Source organism: Lampetra fluviatilis, chromosome 31 (genome assembly GCF_964198595.1).
Source record: "Lampetra fluviatilis chromosome 31, kcLamFluv1.1, whole genome shotgun sequence".
Classification (NCBI taxonomy): Eukaryota; Metazoa; Chordata; class Hyperoartia; order Petromyzontiformes; family Petromyzontidae; genus Lampetra; species Lampetra fluviatilis.
The window spans coordinates 4,155,179-4,176,525 of NC_136305.1; positions in this window are offsets into that span (position 1 = coordinate 4,155,179).

The following is a 21,347-nucleotide window of genomic DNA, read 5'->3' on the forward strand; positions in this document are numbered from 1 at the left end:
CACAGGTGCTGTTTAACTGTCCTCTGGTTTCCTACACGCGCGCGCGTGTGCGCTTAGAGATATCTGGGCGTCTCTGTGTGGAGCGCCTTGGGCAGGGGTGAGAGTAAATTGTAAATGCTGTAGTGGGTTTTCTCTCCAACACACAACCGGTGTGCTGTACTAGTAACGAATTGGCATGTTTTATTTACGTGACAACCCTTACGCATTGGCCGTGTCGGGTGGTGGCGGGTTTACCGACACATTGACATTTATGCCATCTAACCCAAAACAAACTCTGTTATGGATAATCCAGAAAGGTGGAATTTCACAATCACAGTGAACTCCTGTCTTGCCCGAGGCTCTCATCGTCGTTGTAGTCGTTTGCCTTGGCCAATCTACTGCTGGATGAAGGCCTCGTCAAAGTTCATTTATTTATTATTTCATTTATTAGGTATAGCCCTGTGAGCCATTCGGCTCTTGAATCGGGTGCAACCGCAACAAACAAAAACACAAAAACATGAACAAGAAAACATCTTAAAGTGACTATGTGCAAACAGAAAATCCAAGAGAAGACAGCAAAATATTGCAGAAAAAGCACCGTACACCAACGCTGTGTGCAAAAATCCCAGTGGGATGCAAGTCAAACAACAACAACCACAAGACAACTTAGATTAAGGCCATCAGTCTAACTCTGTACTACAACAAACAAACATGGCCAAAGCAAAAAACTTTTCGAAAATCACCAAAATAAAGCCATAAAAGCAATGAAACAGTGATCATAGGAACACAGTGGTCATAGGAGCTAGTCAACTTGCGCTGCTAACTCTCACGATGCTGCAATGGAAAAATGCACCGAACGTTCTGCACCACGAGCTGATTTAATGTCTCCGTCTACGAAACTTTATCAATCCGCTCATCTTGTTATCTGTGTCCCCAACTGCGCCGCTAAAAAAATGCTCATGTCAACCGTGCATCACGTTATATATTTATATATATGTGATATATATTATATATGATATATTGTGTTTATAATCTCCATCACTTCTTTTCAAAATGGTTCAATTTGTGTTCCATTTTGCTTCGCCAATGTCCACGTTTCTGACGCACGTCATAGCAGGCATTCAGCATTCACTGATAAACAAACAACAACAATCACGCCAATGCTTCCCAGGACAAAAGGCACGTTGAAAAATCCTTACCGAATCCACGCGTTATAACCGAAAGACCGAAACAGCAGGAGGATTTCTCCACAATTCTGGCTGTTGCCTGATGGGGCTAGTTGTGATTACCGGCGAAAAGCCACGGCACTCGAATTGTAAATGTTGTGGGTTTACTCTCCAACATACAACCGGTGTGCTGAACTCGTAACTAATTGGTACGTTTTATTTACGTGACAAACCTTCCTACTATTTTAACTGTGCCGGGCGGTGGTGGTGGTGGTGGTGGTGGTTTTAACGACGCATTTATAAATTTCGATTTAAAGCTTTCGTGACTGCAGGGATTCATCTTCGTGGTTCTTTCGGTAAAGTCACGTAGAATGGAAATAATAAAATAATAAAAAATACAAATTAATAAAATAATTCTCTGTGAGAATATAATAAAATAATTATCTGTGAGAAGAATGGTCAGCACACCGGACTTGCTATCCAGGGTTCGCAGGCTCCGTTCAATCTCCCGGAGCGGCAGTGAAATCCCCCCACCCCGCCCTCTGTCCACCCGGCAGCAGATACTATAAAACCGTGTGCGCAACAAGTTGCGTGTGGTGGGGTAAAGCGTGGGTGAATCGCGCATCTCCCAAGACAGTGTGGAAGAGTAGGCCAAGTACCCTCTCGGGGGGTGCTGCTCGCGAGTTACCGTGGAGTGGAGACCCCATTCCGCCAGCAGTGTCGTGAGCAAGCAATTGCAGCGCTTCGCCTGGACCTCTTGCACTTGCAATGCAACAACACGGCTCCGTTGAAACGCAATTCTGCCATCTGCTGGCTCAAAATGCAAATTCATATTCTTAGGTTTTTTCGGTAAAGTCACGTAGGTAAAACATTAAAATTAATAAAAGTAAAATAAAATAAAAATCACGACGTTTCGGAGGCAACACAAGCTTCCGTCTTCAGGTGGAACCGTCACAGCCACGACAGCTGTATCAAGTAAATGAGAGATTTCAAGAGCTACCACTCCGTATGTATAATGGTTGGAGACCAACAGAATCGAGGGACTTCATTTTCCATGGACTTCATTTTCCATAGATTATTTTTGTTTTGCCGGAATACCCCACGCGAGCCGCCAGCCCCCTCCCGGATCCACGTGGGAGGCGGAAATCATTTCTTTTTCCGGAGCTCAGGCCCGGGCGGCTCCGTCTGTGACTGAATCCCTGGGAGGAGTTAATGATATAATTGGCAGTACGTGTGTATTGCACGTGTGTCGTTGAACTTATGTCGCACCGTTGGTAGCCAATTGTGCTCGTCGGAAGTGCAGGGCAAGGGCAAAAAATTAAACCCAAAAAACAACAAATTAGAGACGCAAAAAGTTCCGAAGAAATTCGTTTTCAAGCAGCTCTGTTGTCAACCCACTGCTGGATGAACGCCTCCCCAAGCTGTGTCAGTTATGGGAGGTTGCTTGACCATACTTCACCACGCTGGTCACTGTTTTGTTGGGAGTGTGCGCAGGACCGTTTCATCAGATATCACTCGCCGCTGATGTCAGCATCGAATTCAGGTTACCAAGTTCAAAGCGAAGTGAGCTAACCACTGTGCCACCGCTCCTCCAGCAGCCACCATCAATAACAGCAAACCCTCCTTTGTACAGCCGACGCACCACGATCACTCCCGCAAAATTCAGAGCGATTAAATTCGTGACGCGCCGTCGCAATAACATCGTGAATGCGCCGCAATTACCCGTCTTGATTTGCAATGAGCTTTGTCCACGGCACCGTCTTGGACACGGCGGTTGTAGAATTTACTCGAATTACCTGTCGCAGAATTGGCTCTCATTAATGCCCTATCACTGCCCCATCAGAGAGAAGGCGATATTACGCAACACCGTGACACAATTGTGGCACTGCGGTATTTTGTTTGCGGCTAACAATGCGTTTCCTTTGTACCCCCTTTCTATTCAATAGTTTATTTGTTTAATTAAAAAATTTTAACAGCTGTGATTAGCGGTAGGGTTGAACGGTGGCGCAGTGGTTAGCGCACGTTGAGTTATTCCCGGCCACGGCTAACATCATCTCCACCCCCGCTCCCTTCCCATCTCCACTTCACCAACCCATGCAGCCTGGTGAAGTAATGGCTGATTAGTGCGTGGGGAAACATTGTCCCGTGCGTGGCCTGAGAATGGCTGAAGGCGATTTCATTTTTGATCAGCGGTGATGAATGCGTGTGCTCCAGCCACCGTGATTATCCAATAAAAAATAAAATACCTACGACTACTCGCTGATACGGTTCCTAGCAACTGGGGAGGCCACCCACATTCAAGACTTGAAGGCTCGCGTTTGAGCCCATCAAATCAAGCGCTATACATATAAACTAAGCAAATAATGTGTTGTTTTTTAGCAGGTAAGGCCCACTGAGATATAGAGCTGTTTATTTTCAGAAGCGACATGGATATCGCAAACGGCAGGAGCCCCACCCTCCCCACCCAGCCCCTCCCCACCCTCCCCTTTCCACCCAGCCCCTCCCCACCCTCCCCACCCAGCCCCTCCCCACCCTCCCCACCCAGCCCCTCCCCACCCTCCCCTCTCCACCCAGCCCTACTCCTCCCATTTTTGGATGCACGACGGACGGACGGACACAATAATCCCCTGTGGGCTGATGGAACCAGGTGGTTCCTACCAGTATAAACATGCGTCTAGATTATTTAGATGATATTGCTGCTGTGGATGTCCACATGTTCATGAGCCACTTCGTTGAGCCATCAATCGTGGCCAGGTCGCTTCTGAAAGAGAACTGTCATAGCTCAGTGGGCCTTTCCTGGTTAAATAGACAAAACAATTGTTTCGTTTATTTGTAAATATTTAGTTTACCTTCCCGATGCTTTAGACTCCTGTCGTGTTTTTGGTGTCGTTTTGCTGATGTGACGTTCTCGCCTGGCCCCTACTGGACATCTGTGAGAAAGAGCTTTACAGCTCATCGGATTTCTCCTGCAGCCCAGAATAAATATCCTGCACCTGTAATTCCGTACCGCCCCCACCCACCTCCTCCAAGGTTACGCAATCACCGCGCGTCATTCACGCGCGCGTATTCCCCCCCTCCCCCCGCCGCCCTAAAAAAAGATAAAAATTGCGCAGAGCAATTGGGAGGGAGCAAGGTGGTGCTCGACAGCCCGGCCGCGTGGGAGCAACGAGAGCGATGCCCAGCGCAAGTCCCCAGAGGGCAACTCTGCTTGCCGTCTGGATCACGGAGATACATTTGCAATTCCCATATCAGCTCGCAGCCCTGCTTTCGCACACAGACAAAGATTGCCCCCCCCCTCGCCCCGCCCCTGCCCCCCCCCCCTCGCCCCCCCCTGCCCCCTGAAAGGATAACACCTATTATAATTATTATTATTCATAATCAACGTTTTTGGGTTTAGATCGCGTTATTTATAAATGTGTCGTAACCCTCCACCACCCGACACGGCCAATCAGTAAAAAAAAAAAGTGTCACGTTGACAAAAGACAAATAGTGCACTGCTTTAGCCCACCGGTGTGTTGAAGCGTGAAACCACAACATTTACAATTTTTAAATAACGCGATCTAAACCCAAAAACGTTGATTATGAATAATATTGGTCGCGAAAGCCTATGTGTTAAACTGACCTATTATTATTTTTCATCATTTTTTATACATGGCAAAAAGGTCTCCGAAGAGGAGGTTATATTTGAGAATAAGTTTTCCCCTTTTATCTGGCAACAAAACAGGTGTTAAGTTGTTAAAACATCAAACTGAAACCTTTTACAAGGAATCATGTCTGCATTAACCACAATACTTGCGGTCAAAATACAAACAAAATACATACTCTGCTAAGCTATGCATTGTCCTTGAAACTGATTGGTCCACACCAGAGACAGCTTTCTTTTGAGCCTCGTCTCAGAGGACGCCTTTTGACGCCTTTTGGCGTCGTCTGGTCTAACACCGTTTGAGACGAGGCTCAAAAGAAAGCTGTCTCTGGTGTGGACCAATCAGTTTCAACGACAATGCATAGCTTATCAGAGTATGTATTTTGTTTGCATTTTGACCACAAGTATTGTGGTTAATGCAGACATGATTCGTTGTAAAAGGATTCAGTTTGGTGTTTTAACAACTTAACACTTGTTTCGTTGCCAGATAAAAGGGGAAAACTTATTCTCATATTTTGATACTGACAAAGAAGGTCCCATGATGTAGCGGTTTTATTTGTTAGGCATTGAGGGAGAGGGTAGGGGGGAGAGTAGGGGGGGAGAGTAGGGGGGGAGGGGCGGGGGGGAAGGCCCGCCCCTCCCCGCCCCTCCACGCCCCTCCACGCCCCTCCCCGCCCTTCAGTGGCTCGCTAACCCCCCACCCATCCACCCACCAGCTCGTCTCGGCCCTGTGCCCTTCGCGAATGCTGCAACTGGGGCGATCTTCCAGCAGGTGGCGCAAGTGCCTTGTCTAGATATCACTTTGTCTCCGGCAGAGAGAGGGCTGGGGGTTGGGTGCAGATTTGAGGCTCGCTCCGTCGAAGGAGCCACAGCAGACTGCACGTGGTGTTTATTATTATTACTACAATTAAGTAATACACAACACATATTGCAATGCCTTACGGGTGAGTCACATGCTAAGTGGCTGATTACTGATCTATTACATAATTGCATACACCCCCACCCCCGCCTCTGCCTCTGATCTCGAAACGTGATGGGGTTCCACAATGAAGACGTCATCCTGCACGATGTAAGACTGGCAGCAGGTGGATGGCTTCGCTATTCTGGCAAATCGCCCGAAGATGCTGGATGTTATACTGGTAGGAACCTCCTGGTTACACCAGCCCACAGGGGATTATTGTGTCCGTCGTGCAGGGAGGGGTGGGGTGGGGAGGGGTGGGGTGGGGTGGGGAGGGGAGGGGCTGGGTGGGGTGGGGAGGGGAGGGGCTGGGTGGGGAGGGGAGGGGCTGGGTGGAGTGGGGAGGGGAGGGGCTGGGTGGGGAGGGGAGGGGAAGGGATGGGTAAGGAGGGGAGGGGCTGGGTGAGGCTGGGTGGGGAGGGGAGGGGCTGGGTGGGGAGGGGAGGGGAGGGGGTGGGGTGGGGAGGGGCTGGGTGGGGAGGGGCTGGGTGGGGAGGGGCTGGGTGGGTCGTTCTACGTTGTTACGGTCTCTGTTCTCGATGACCCACAGTCGCACACTGCTGGAGAGTTTTTAATTTTCCATTTGTGCATCATCAGGTCTCCGCATCTGCCATGGTTTGTGCGGATGTGGTTTAGGGTGGACCATGAGCTTCGTGGAAGATCAAATCCAGGGATTTTTTTGCGTTGAGTCTCACCATTCAGCTCTCCAAGCTTTATCGGGGTTGATTTCACATTTTTTATGTTAAGTGCATGGATTCAAAAGGGCTTGGGTGACTTCAAGCGATGCCGAGGGACGTTACTGAGGTCGCGATATGAATGGGAAGGCGACTTTCCGGCTAAAATGTTGAAACGGGCCTGGATTCAAACCCATGCCCTCGGCGGTGCTGTCTCAGAGGACGATGACCCCGCAGCCACGTGGTCATCCCAAACAAAACAAAAAAGTATCTTCTTGGTTCTTTCGGTAAAGTCACGTAGAAGGGAAATAAAAAAAAATAAAACATTATAAAATAATTCTCACAACGTTTCGGCCACAACGCAAGCAGCCGTCCTCAGGTGAGGAACAGGTCTGTCGGAAAGACAGCGTCTAAATGTCTTTCCGACAGACCTGTCCCTCACCTGAGGACGGCTGCTTGCGTTGTGGCCGAAACGTTGTGAGAATTATTTTATAATGTTTTATTTTTATTATTTTTTTATTTCCCTTCTACGTGACTTTACCGAAAGAACCAAAAAGATGAATCCCTGCAGTCACGAAAGCTTTAAATCGAAACAAAAAAAGTAGTTTAATCTCTTTCGTATTAGCCCGGAATTTGAACCCAGCATCTCGGTCAATTCTCACCACGGGACAATCGCCGATCCTCCACTCTACACTTAATTACACGAGTCAATGTGCACTTTAAAATTGCGTTTGATTTCCGTTAACTGTGGTACACGTGCACTCAAATAAAATAGCAAGAGTAAGGGGAGAGAGAGGTGCGGGGAGGTTCCACGCTATTGATTGAGATCGGATGTTTTAATTAAAACAATTAAAACGGAGCTCTTGAGGCTTTTGGCCAGGGGTTCATATTAAAATCAATTTATTTATACCAGAGGAATCCGATTAGCTATAAAGCTCTTTTTCACAGGTGTCCAGTAGTTTCACGGATGTCAAATAGTCAGCTGGGTCTGTCCGGATCAGCGACCCAGAAAATATTTGTGAACCCGGCACACTGCCTCCAGTATACCCTTAAGCGGTTGTGCTTTCGCTACGTTGTCCCCACCTGAAGAAGGATGCTTGTGTTGCGCCCGAAACGTCGTGATTTAATTTAGTTGTTTTCATTTATTTTATTTTTTACCTATGTGACTTTACCGAAAAAAAAACAAAGTTTGAATTCTTGCAGTCACGAAAGCTTCAAATCTAGAATGACGTATTGTATGTTGAACTTCTTTCGCACCGTACGTAGCCAACCAACGGTGCTCATCGGAGGTGCTCCTGGTCACGTGCCACCTCCTCTCGTCTACCAGTGACCCGGAACAGATTCGGTGAGAAATGCGAGCCCCGCATGTGATGGTGATATAAACATCCACGATCATTGTTGTCGATATTGGTGTAAAAAGTATTCATAAGCAGAGCTTCTGTCTGTCTGTTCTGCCTCTACATACAGATCATAATTATACAACATTTGTAAGTCCATACAAAATATATTTTCGTGGATTTCCAAACCAATATTATCCAGCAGCATCTGTTTAAGTGAGAAAACTCTGCACGACTTTCAACTTCCTGGGTCTCGCCAGCAGTTAGGCTTTGTAGGAAAAAAACTGCCGGGTTAGCAGAAATTATTGTAAACCGTGGAATCCTGTTCAACGCAAACAAAGCAATATGGATAAAATACGTAAGCAGAACTCAGTTTCTCCACGTGTCTGCGATGGCGAGATGTTATTACCTCGCCTGGTATATGGGAGGTCATGGGTTCAATCCTAACCTCTGACGTATATGTCGAGTTTGCGTGTCTCCCGGTGGTCGTGTAGATTTTTCTCCGGGTCATCCGGGTTTTCCCACTACATTTATAATCAATATGCGTTTTGAGTATTCCGCATGATAAGCCACTTTGTTGAGCTATCATTTGTGGCCAGGTCGCTTCTAAAAGGGAGTTAAATAGCTCAGTGGGCCTTACCTGGTCAAATTAAAAAATTGTTTGGTTCATAGTAGTTTCATACATATTTGCGTGTACTCCGTTTTGATAATAATTCCATTCATATTGCGCTTTTCATCAATGATCTGAAAGCGCTGTACAGGACACAGCAGCAGCAGACACTCAGCATGAAATAATATAATAAATACATTTTAAAAGAAACAATAAAACAATTAAAAACATAAAACAATACAATTATCACGACGTTTCGACTACAACACAAGCAATCATCATCAGGTGCGAAAAACAGCAAGAAAATTTGAAAAAAGTCGTGATAATTTTATTTTTTATATTTTTTTTTATTTCCCTTCTACGTGACTTTACCGAAAGAACCAAGAATATGAATCCCTGCAGTCACGAAAGCTTTAAATCAAAATTTACATTTTAAGAGTCAATTTACATCATGAAATAAAAGTTTAATAAGCGGAAGTATATCAATCATTTTTAAGACTCGTTTTAAAAATGTCCACAGACTCAAAGATCCCTGATATTTCATGGGAGAGTGTTCCATAGCCTGGGGGCTACACGGGAAAAATCTCGGTCACCCATAGACCAAAGCTTCGGCCTGGCAATGCAGAGAAGATCTGCATCCCCATATCTTAGGGGTCCTTGAGTGGACATATGCACCTTGAGGGGACATATTTTGGCGGTGTACTTTATAATGTCATTTATTGTGACGCATACGAGGCATGGGACAATGCATCATGTCGTTGATTGAAGCAGATTTGGACTGTCTCGAAACTCGCATCGAATCGTGCACACGAGAGTGCTAGAATTGTAAATGTTGTTGGGTTTACTCTCCAACACACCGGTCAGCTGAACTAGTAACGAATTAAATTTCGAGTTAAAGCTTTCATGACTGCAGGGATTCATCTTCTTGGTTCTTTCGGTAAAGTCACGTAGAAGGGAAATAATAACATAATAAAAATAAAACATAACAAAAGAAATATATTATTTTATTATGTTATATTTTTTATAATTATATTATTATATTTTGCTTTATTTTATTATTTCCCTTCTACGTGACTTTACCGAAAGAACCAAGAAGATAGTAACGAATTGGCTGTGTCGGGTGGTGGTGGGCTTAACGACACGTTTATATTTACGCGATCTAACCCCCTAAAAAACCTCTATTATGGATAATATTGGATGACTGTTTTTGTATTTTTAAATCCTTTATATTAAGTTCGCTTGCGTGCTTGCGTGCTTGCTTGCTTGCTTACGACCGTGCAAATCTTTCGGTCGTTTTTAACCCACTTCCCGTGATCCAATCGAGCTGACATTTTGCACACAGACTCGTTGTGTGTGACAATTAATTTTCGTGAATTTTTTTCCAAAATGTTTAGGGAAAATTTTTTCAATATTTAATTACCAATTGCTTAATGCTGCCAGACAATAATCTGACCCATGGGTGGCAGCCATCTCAAGCCAGAGGACGAGAGGACTCTAGCCGCCACGCATATAAAGGATTTATAGTGAAAAACTTAGTTTTTACGGGTTAATTTTTTCTTGTCTCTGGAATGTTTTTCCACTCGTGGAGTCTCATCTTCGGATCCCCTTTTCACCACGAATTCTTGACCTGGGTCGTCGGCTCCACGTCCACTCTCCACGGTCCTTCAAAAGCCTCGTTCACCGCTCAGAACCCCCCTGTTTCTAGGCCTGCCTCTCCATCAATGCAACTCGTGAATTATGCAACGTCTATGCAAATTATTTTTTTGCTCGTTACGAGCCGGAATTAATCACCAGCAACTCCCCAGCGATTTGATGAATTGGTACGATTAAGGGTCACAATTTTAATTCAAGAATTGATGTTTTTTGTTCTTTTTTTTACATTGTGGTGAATTCTTTGGTGCTCCAATAAAACACCAGCCACCAAGGCCACTTACAATAATGCTCCATTTTCCACTGGAACAAACAAGCCGAGCTAGCACGGAACACTCACAGTACGGGTCATTGTTTTTCACCGGTAATTTGCCCTGCCAAGCCAGAAACAAAATTGTATCACGTTGGTCACAAAGGGACATCTGACTGGCTCGAGCCCAAGTAGGGCCAAGGGGTGGGGCTAATGACGTGTTTGTAGCCTGTGACGTCAAGTTAGTACGTCATGAGGACACGGCGTGACTGTTGCGTCATCTTACACGCATCTCAACAAGTGTATCGTGCGTGAAGTCAGTCAGTACGTTGTGATGATGCGGCGTCGTCACGGCATCTACACGTGTTTCGATTGGTTGATTGCTTGTGACGTCAGTCAGTAACACTGTGCACAGCATCCCTATTGTGTCACCTACACGCGTCTCGATTGGTTGATTGCTTGTGACGTCATCCAGTAACACTGAGGACACATCATCCCTATTGTGTCACCTACACGCTTCTCGATTGGTTGATTGCTTGTGACGTCAGTCAGTAACACTGAGGACACATCATCCCTATTGTGTCACCTACACGCTTCTCGATTGGTTGATTGCTTGTGACGTCAGTCAGTAACACTGAGGACACATCATCCCTATTGTGTCACCTACACGCTTCTCGATTGGTTGATTGCTTGTGACGTCAGTCAGTAACACTGAGTATACGTTATCTGCGCGCGTTTCGACGCTTTCATTGCCTGTGACGTCAGAGGCACGGCTCGGCTTCTGGATGTTTCTTTGCGGCCTCCACCTGAGGTTCCCAGCAAACGTGGACGCCAGTGTCCAACAATGCATTTCACCCCGCAAGGCATCATGGGACGGCTGAGAGGCCGTCCATAAATGACGTCACGCGATTTTGGACGATTTTTGACCCCCCCACCCCCCCCTTGTCACACGGCGTCACAAAAAGTCAGACCCCCCCCCCCCCTCAAATATGACGTCACAAAGCTCTGCCCCCCCCCCCAAATAAAACATGCTTCAAATCGCTTTAAACTGTTGTCATTGTAGTGCGTATTTAATGTGGCGCTGCACTCTGATGTAGGAGAAAACATTTAGTAAAAAGTATATGTAATGAAGTAGAACGTGTTGTCTATATTTATTTAAAGTTGCGCATTTTGATGTGACGTCACATTCTCAACCCCCTCCCCTCCTCGTCACAAATGTCTGACCCCCCCGCCCCCCCCCCCCAGGTGCGTGACGTCATTTATGAACGGCCCCTTTAGGCCCTGATAACATGCTGGCTCCAGTGCTAAAAGAACTGTGCTCCAGAATCTAGCAACTCCCCATGCCAAGTTGTGCTCGTACAGCTGCGATACTGGCATTTTCCCGGCAATGTACGTATGTGTGTTGAATTTCTTTCGTACCGTACATAGCCACCCGTGCTCATCGGAGGTGCGGGGAAAGGACAACAAATTTGACTCAAAAAATTAGTTTGTAAAAAAAATGAGTTTGCAATATAGATGATGTAAACGTGCATAGCTCCAGTGGCTTCCTAACAAGGCCGTAATTATAATATATTGGGGGGGACTATTCAAATATGCTCAAAATGTCCCCCCCAAATATATTGCTATAAAAAAATCGATTGCTATGCTATGTAAATCAAAACAACAATTTGCTAAACCTTGGCCACAATATCTGGACTTGCCTTCATATAAATCAATGCATAGATTTCTGTTTGTATGATTGTGGTTATGGTAGTACTTTATTAATCCCTAATCTCTGACATTATATACAATAAAACAATAAATTGTAGACAAGTAAAAACAGAGCAATGTAATACAATACACTATTAGACATTGTAAAACATAAATAAAAAGTCCATCCCGTGTGTTAGTGAATGTTTTGTTATATTTTAGGCACGAAATGAGTTATCAAATGTATACATTTTTCTGGGTTGGGACCCCCAGACACCCTGGAAGATTTGGTCCCCCCCAATGTTGACTCCATGGCTACGGTCTTGCTTCCTAATATTGGAAGGAAGAGCGTTCCAGACGGCCGCAGAAGCGCATCTGAAAGCGCGCGATGCAGTGACGTCTTTGTTCGATGGCCAGCTAAAAAATTAACCCGTAAAAACAAAGTTTTTCACTATAAATCCTTTATATGCGTGGCGGCTAGAGTCCTCTCGTCCTCTAGCTTGAGATGGCTGCCACCTATGGGTCAGATGATTGCCTGCCATCATTCCATCATGGCTTGGCTTCGCGAACGAAGATCTAGGAAGGACATCCACGTCTTCTGCAGGCACGCTGGTGGCTGAAGAGGCCTATGCGGGACAAGCAGGTCCTGCCACAACAGCTGCAAGTATAGGTCTGATCTGGGATGGGTGCTGAGGGATCATGGTTCTTCCTCCTCCTCCTTTTGTCCTCCATACGGGCCCTGCGGGTATCTTCGAAGAAGGAGGTGGCCTGGTGGACTGTGTGCCGCCAGGAGTTGCGATCAGCTGCTTGTGTTGCCCACTGACGGTGATCGATGCAGCAAGCAGTGAGGGACTTCTTCAGGGAGTCTTTGTATCGCCTTCGTGGTGCCCCTATGTCGCGATGGCCAGAGGACAGTTCCCCATACAGCACAATCTTAGGTGAGCGGTGGTTCTCCATCCTGGTGATGTGTAATTAAATATTTTTTAAAAAATCCTAAAAAGTGTAAAGTTATGGATACATGTTTTCTCACGAAAATAAATTGTCACGCACAACGAGTCTGTGTGCAAAATGTCAGCTCGATTGGATCACGGGAAGTGGGTTAAAAAACGACCGAAAGATTTGCACGGTCGTAAGCGCGCAAGCAAGCAAGCAAGCACGCAAGTGAACTTAATATAAAGGATTTAAAAATCCGCTGTTGCTGCTGCGAGGATGACCGAAGTTTTCGTGATGGTCGTTTATCCTCCTTGACGAGATCAGCAAGGTATTGTCGTTCATTCGTGGCAACCACTTTGTGTGCAATGAGTGCGACCTCGTGACGTTGTCGTTCGGCAATCGGAAGCCAATGCAGCTCAGCGAGCACTGGACGGACATTGTCGCATCTTGCAGTGCCAGTCACGACACGTTTTGTACAACGCTGCAGCTTTGTAATGTTTTACTGGTAGGAACCTCCTGGTTACACCAGCCCACAGGGGATTATTGTGTCCGTCCGTCCGTCGTGGAGGGAGGGGCTGGGTGGGGAGGGTGGGGCTGGGTGGGGAGGGTGGGGCTGGGTGGGGAGGGTGGAGAGGGGGTGAAGGGGCTGGGTGGGGAGGTTGGGGCTGGGTGGGGGGGTGGGAGGGGTGGGGCTGGGTGGGGAGGGGCTGGTCACCCCGTGGTGCCCTTATAAAACTCAACGTGTAACCTACTCACGCCGGCTTGTGCCCGCCCTCACAGTCGGCCATATTTGCGGAATACACCACGCCGCCGTTGACCCTGGCCATTGACCGAGCAACCCAACGTTCCTACCAGCTCCCTCCGCAGGAATGTGTTAATGATAATACATTATCGTGGTAGTTATGTTTGTATTTACATGGCGCTTACATTAATTCCTGGGCAACTCAAAAAAAGCACCTTACATCACATCTCGTCTCAAGCATTGCAAGGGGACCGCTAGTAGCAGCTGTCCCTGGGCGGTACAGAGTGACCCCGTACCAGTGGGCATGTCTGCCAGGATTAGGAGGCGATGATTGCTACGTGTGTAATCCCATTTGACTGAATGTAATAATACAATGTGGATTCATGCAGTATCTATATACAACTGCATCTCTGCGCATTTAAAAACTCACATTTAATTTGTTGTGTCTGTAATTATTATTAATAATAATAATTATGCATAAAATGTTTTGCATTATATCCTACAACTATACACCCAGAAGTTGGGGGGGGGGAGTTGTGTGACGGTGGTTATCGCAATGCGCTATGAACCCGGCGACCTGAGTTTGATTGCTCGCCACATTCTAATATCGGCGATATTTGAACCCCCCCCCCCCACTCACTCGCTCACCAAGCCGCACTGACCAACGTGAGGGAAGTATGGTCGAACAGCCCCCCCCCCCCCCATTACTGAAAGGGTTGAAGAGGGTTTAAGCCCAGCAGTGGATTGACAAAGGGCTGGGAAACAAGATCTACAATCACTGCCGGAGCCAGTGATAGGGGGTGGCATGTGCCCCCCCAATGATCCGATCGAATTCCCGAATTTCGATCGGATCATTGGGGTTTATTAGTAATACATCGGCATTTTGCGACCCCCGCTGCCACGGTGTAGCATATTATTACGTGCCAGGGACTCTATGAGATGATAGGACAATAGTATGAGTCCATAATTGGCAATAAGTAACGGCAAAGTGGTTATAAGTGACTCACAGAACTGTGCGTAGTTGCGTATACAGTGCACGACTTCCCTGAAGGCATCGACACCTTCAGCGAGCGCGATGCCCATCACGCAACGCGGTTCGAATTCGACCCTCGATCGATGGCACAGCCATCACCGCACACGCGTCAAATAAAAAGCAAGGGATAAGTCCTTACTAACAACTCCTTACTTACTAACAACTCCTCTATCATGTTTCATTGCTGGAGGGGTTGCCCCCCCTACCTGAAAATCCTGGCTCCGCCATTGTTTACAATTGTATTGTTCTGGGTTTTAATTTGATTTCATGACCCGAAGAAAAGTCCACATGACCACGGGGTGAGGGACACGCAAACTCCAAAATATACAGCAGGCGTCAGGATCAGGATCGAACCCACGACCTCTTGCATACCAGGTGAGGTAGTTAACACATCTCCTAGCCACCGTGCTACCTTGGTGTCAAGGGCAGTCGCTCTCACCTCACCTCTGAAGTTCAGCTATTTTGTCCATACGTACGTATGTAGGCAAATTGAACTTATTTTACACCATACGTAGCCAACCGTGCTAATCAGAGGTTGGACTAAAGCTGTAATGAGACCTCGAGTCGAGTGGCTCTGGCAGAAGCCAGCTTGTCGGTGGGGCCAGTTGTCACTTGATAGCACCGTTGATTACTCCTTCCATCGCTTTGCGAATAATTGTGAGTAGGCTGATTGGTTGGTAATTGGCCGGGTCAGATTTAGATCCTCTGTTTTTGTGGCTAGGGCAAACTTGGGCACTACCCCACATTGGGACGTCTGGAAAAAACACATTCCTGCGGAGGGAGCTGGTAGGAACGTTGGGTTGCTCGGTCAATGGCCAGGGTCAACGGCGGCGTGGTGTATTCTGCAAGTATGGCCGACTGTGAGGGTGGGCACAAGCCGGCGTGAGTAGGTTAAACTTTGAGTTTTATAAGGGCACCACGGGGTGACCAGCCCCTCCCCACCCAACCCCACCCTCCCCACTCAGCCCCTCTCCACCCTCCCCTCCCCACCCAGCCCCTCCCCACCCTCCTCTCTCCACCCAGCCCCACCCAGCCCTACCCTCCCCACCCAGCCCCTCCCCACCCTCCCCTCCCCACCCGGCCCCTCCCCACCCAGCTCCTCCCCACCCTCGCTTCTCCACCCAGGCCCACCCCTTCCATTTTTGGATGCACGACGGGCGGACGGACACAATAATCCCCTGTGGGCTGGTGGAACCAGGTGGTTCCTACCAGTACAAGATGTCACTGGGCTCGTAACGCAGCGTGGCTGACCGCTGCGCCACCACTCGACTCAAATGAAGACGCGTCCTCCGGCACCATTCAGCGCAGAGAGAGTGAGAGTGTGTGTGAGTGAGTGTGTGTGTGAGTGAGTGTGTGATTGAGTGAGTGTGTGATTGAGTGAGTGTGTGATTGAGTGAGTGTGTGAGTGAGTGTGTGATTGAGTGAGTGTGTGAGTGAGTGAGTGTGTGAGTGAGTGAGTGAGTGTGTGATTGAGTGAGTGTGTGAGTGAGTGAGTGTGTGATTGAGTGAGTGTGTGAGTGAGTGTGTGAGTGAGTGAGTGCGTGTGTCTCTTCACTTCGTGCACTTGGCAACAAGTCGCTCAAAAATAGACGGGGCGGCTGGGCGAGAGTGGTGAGTGTGTGGCGGGCAGGCAGTCGGGAGGAGTGGGGGCTTGTCCTTGCCGTGAGACCCAGTCACACGCTGTTTATGCGTTATTCCTGGCTTGTTTGGGTTGTCGCATACGAGCACGTGAGAGTGCACGGATCGGGTCTCGGTTACAGTAGAAGCTGGGATGCAGGACGCCGGACACCACAACAACTTGGATTGTGGGTGACGGTGGCGTGGGGGAATAACGTTTTGGAAAGTTTAGGATGGAAAAAAATGTCGATGAGTCTCCGTCGCTTGATATATATTGTATTGGTTTAGCCATGTTTGTGTTGTTGTAGTACAGAGTTAGACTGATGGCCTTAATCTAAGTTGTCTTGTGGTTGTTGTTGTTTGACTTGCATCCCACTGGGATTTTTGCACACAGCGTTGGTGTACGGTGTTTTTTCTGAAATATTTTGCTGTCTTTTCTTGGATTTTCTGTTTGCACTTAGTCACATATTCACTTTAAGATGTTTTTGTTCATGTGTTTTGTTTGTTGCGGTTGCACCCGATTCAAGAGCCGAATGGCTCACAGGGCTACACCTAATAAATGAACTTGAACTTGATATGTCAGGGCGGTGTTTAATGCGGGGTGGTTCGCGCACTGCGCCATGAACCCGTCGACCTGAGTTCGATTCCTTGCCACGGACAACATCAGCGGCGACTTATATCAGAACCGGTCCTGCACCCTTCCCCCACCACTTCATCAACTTGCTGCACTGACCAGCGCGGTGAAGTATGGTCATACAACCCCCCATGATCCCTCTTAGCGTGAGTTCGATTTCCGGCCACGGCAAACATTAGCAGCGTGTGATATCTGAATCGGTCCTGGGCCTCCCAACCTGACACACTCACAGCTGACTAACCTGGTGAAGCTATGGTGAAATAACCCCCCATGAAAGCATAATATTATGAACTATCATAATACGGTGCTGTGTATTGCGCACGTCATTATTAACTTAAAAACTATTAAAGTAGTTTTATTTTACCAGGTAAAGCCCACTGAGCTATGTAGCTCTTCTTTAGAAGCGACCTGGCTACAAATGATAGCTCAACGAAGTGGCTTATCACGTGGAAATGTGTAGCAGCCAAATAACCTAAAAGCATGTTGATTCTAAATGTGGAGAAAAAACCAGAGGACCTGAACAAAAATCCACGACACCACGGGGAGAGAGAGAACATGCAAACTCCAAATATACAGCAGGCGTCAGGATGAGGGATGGAACCCACGACTTGCTGTATACCATGCCAACTTCTCATACGGTAACTGGAAATCCAGCGAAGTGTAATTTTACGCTGGAAAGCCTCACACTCTCTAAGCCGTTTCCAGAAGGTTCCTGTGGCTTAGGATGATTTTCCGATTGCTCAACAAGTGTGTGTGTGTGTTTACATGGGGGTGAGGGGGTGAGGGGGAACGGGGAGGAAACGGTGGGTCCGGTGAATACCCAAAATGTAGAATTGCTCTGGAGTTTCGATTTGAACAGGGTCATATTGCCCAGACGAAGAACATTGCCCTGTGAATTAAGTACTTTGATATCAGGACCAGAGCAGTTCATACTGGTGCAATTATGACCGCGACTTACACCCTCCGTGTGAGTGAATTACTCCAAACTAAAACTCTCAAATCTGCGCTTGTGGTCATCCAGAACAAACCAAAGGCCGTATAACGACGCAATGCCCCCCGATCCACAAATACGACATCTCAGCGGTAACGCTCCTGCCGCGGTTGTCTGACTTAACCACCTGAATGTTGAAATCGTAATTGTTGCTTTGCATTTACATCAGCCGTATGGAGGAGGAAGAAGACAACGCCAATCTATTAATGGGACGAGCACTATGAACCTGCTGGCCTGGGTTCGATTCCCAGCCATAGATTCATCTCGGTGGCATGCGATATCTGAACTGATTCTGCACAATCCACATTACCCAATAATATCCACTGACCACTACGGTAAAGCATGGTGAAATAATCCACATAGCTGAGGCCAGTGTATAGGGAGGGCATTTATCCATCAGTCGATTGACACGTGGCCGTAAAATTCAATTGCAATTAGGCTCATGCACTTCACGAACCGGCAGTGACCATCGCGGGGAAGTATGGTCAAATAACCCGCATGACTGACATGGCTTTACATTGGTGAAAAACCGGTGTGCCCAGTAAAAAAGAACACAACCCCCTAAGGTCTCGAGTTTCTCTGAAGTTTCGATTTTCACTGGCGGCTGATAAAGTCTTCGGGGAATTAAGTTCATATAACCGGAATAAAGTCTGTTGCTGTGTGCAGTTAAGACACTCTCGATCCAGTTCACCCCGGCAACAGTCAGGGCTTAATTCTAACTGGCTCCTTCCAGGTTATCAACCCGGAATAATAATAATAATAATTTTGAACCCAGCACACCACGTCCAGTATACATCTCGCTATGCGTCTGGCTCCTAGTCACGTGCCACCTACTCCCAGTCTACCACCGTCAATGAGAAATGAGTGATCAATTGAAACTCTGGTCGCAGTTATGAGCGTAACTAACATCCAACTGTAAATACATTACTCCAAATCTTTTCGTGGGTTTAGGGAGAGAGAAATCGCACAGTGGTAGGCGCACTGTGCGACGAACCTGCTGGCCTGCGTTCGATTCCAGGCAAAGGCTAACCATCAGCTATGTGGTCAGTGATGCCCGAACCGGTACTGCACGATCCACACTCACCAACCACCATTAACCACAGTGGTGAAGTACTCTTGACATTTTTGAAAGACCTTTGAAATAAAAAAACATGTGTGTTCTACATGAGCGGTAGTTGCGTTCCCGGAGAACACCGCGTTGTGGAAAAAATCAAGTTATAATCAATAATACATAACGTAGGGTAAAGCACAGTCCACGAGAACACGTCAGACGTGGTATAAGCTTATCGATTCATCCAGCAGCATACCGCCTTGTGTGACGCTATGCCGAGGCAGCCGTACAACCGCGTATTCCTTTTCGCGCTACGTAGTTATTCGATCGTGTTATATACGAAAAAAATGTGTTCCCCAATACATTCATTGCGTTATATCTCATTCGCGTTCTGAAAACAACACGCGTTATAGGAGAACAAATTGTACTATATCCCTATGCTCTTAGTGGCGTCTCTATACATGTATCACTCTGGTATAAGCAAAGTTCAATGATTGAAAGGCAGACGTAGTCCATCTCCTAGCGGGGAAATGGGTGAACGTGGTAAACACATTTTCTCTGTTTACATTCGCTTGATGGAACCTCTGGCTAGAATGTGCTTGGAGGCTGCTGTTTAACAGAAGTTGTGTATACAAAGCAAAATATGCCCCGTATTGCCTTCTACCAGACTGTTGGGGCAAGTGCTGTTAGCTGGCACCTACCTATCAAAGACCACCACGGCGCACTTGGGGGTCGTGTTGCCAGCATCACCTTTGCCTCACCAGTACTGATGTTTATACACCGTACCAGGTAATCATTTAAGGCTGAGTCGACATAGGGGATACCCAGGTACAGATCAGATATTCATCACTGAGGTTCATAATCAACGTTTTTGGGTTAGATTGCGTTATATATAAATGTGTCGTAACCCTCCACCACCCGACACGGCCAATCAATAAAAAAGTGTCACGTTGACAAAAGACAAATAGTTTACTACTTTAGCCCACCGGTGTGTTGAAGAGTGAATCCACAACATTTACAATTTTTGAGTACGACGTTTCACTGGTAATTACATCCAGCATCATCGGGCAATTTGCCAGAATGATAATAACTAGAAACGACGATGACCCAGGGTTAAGACTAATAACAAAGTGGCAGCAAGGCACGGGAGGACATTTTCCAAGGAAATGGAACGTTGCAATCGGCTTGGTGGATTGTGGGATGTGTTATATCACAGGTCCTTGAGAGATTCAGTTTAAGTTTTCAGTTTCATTTATTTGGTATAGTCCTGTGAGCCATTCGGCTCTGGAATCGGGTGCAACCGCAACAAACAAAAAACAAAAACATGAACAAGAAAACATCTTAAAGTGACTATGCGCAAACATAAAAATCCAGGAAAAAACTGCAAAGTCTTCCATAAAAAAAGCACCGTACACCAACGCTGTGCAAAAATCCCAGTGGGATGCAAGTCAAACAACAACAAAAACCACAAGACAACTTAGATTAAAGCCATCATTCTAACTCCGTACTGCAACAAACAATCATGGCCAAACCAAAAAACGTTTTCGATGGAGTCATCCTGGGGAGGTCTTCATCCAGGGTGGATACTGGTAGTCTGGCGCCCCTACCTGTTTTAATTCCTCGACCCCAAGGCCCCTAAACACCTTCAGTGGTGAGGGAAGGGGGCACAGCAGGGGCAGGCAACAGGAAAGGACGAGGAGAGAAAGAAATGCCATCTTGTCAGAGCGCAAAGTGGGCATCCTGAAAGGGGTTGAGGTCGCGAACCGTTTGGGAGTTCGCTACCTGTGTAGCCCTGCCCGAAGAAGTTCAACATGCATACATACAATGAACTCATTTCTTTCGAACTGCTCGTTGTGTTAAGTTTGCTGTCCTTCCCCCGCAGCTCCGATTAGCGCGGTTCGATACGTATACGGTGCGAAACAAATTCAACAGACAATTGAGTATGGGTCTCTGTGAGTTTCTTTGGGTCTCTATGGTTCTTTCTAGATGTGAAGCTTTCGTGACTGCAAGGATTCATATTCTTAGGTTTTTTCGGTAAAGTCACGTGGGTAAAAAAATTGAAATTAATAAAAGTAAAATAAAAATAAAATAAAAATCACGACGTTTCGGAGGCAACACAAGCTTCCGTCTTCAGGTGGAACTGTCACAGCACGATAGCTGTATCAAGTAAGAGAAATTCCAAGAACACAGTATTTGTATATATACTGGTTGAGGGTGGGAGGAGCCAAGGTAAGCCCTGAATACTATTTTATTTTCATGGTTCTATTCCTTCAGATCTTAGGAAACCACTGAAGCCATTTAGGATTAAATAATCACGATTGAAAACTCATTTCTTTCGAACTGCACTTTGTGTTTAGTGTGTTGTCCTTAGCCCTGCACCTCCGATTAGC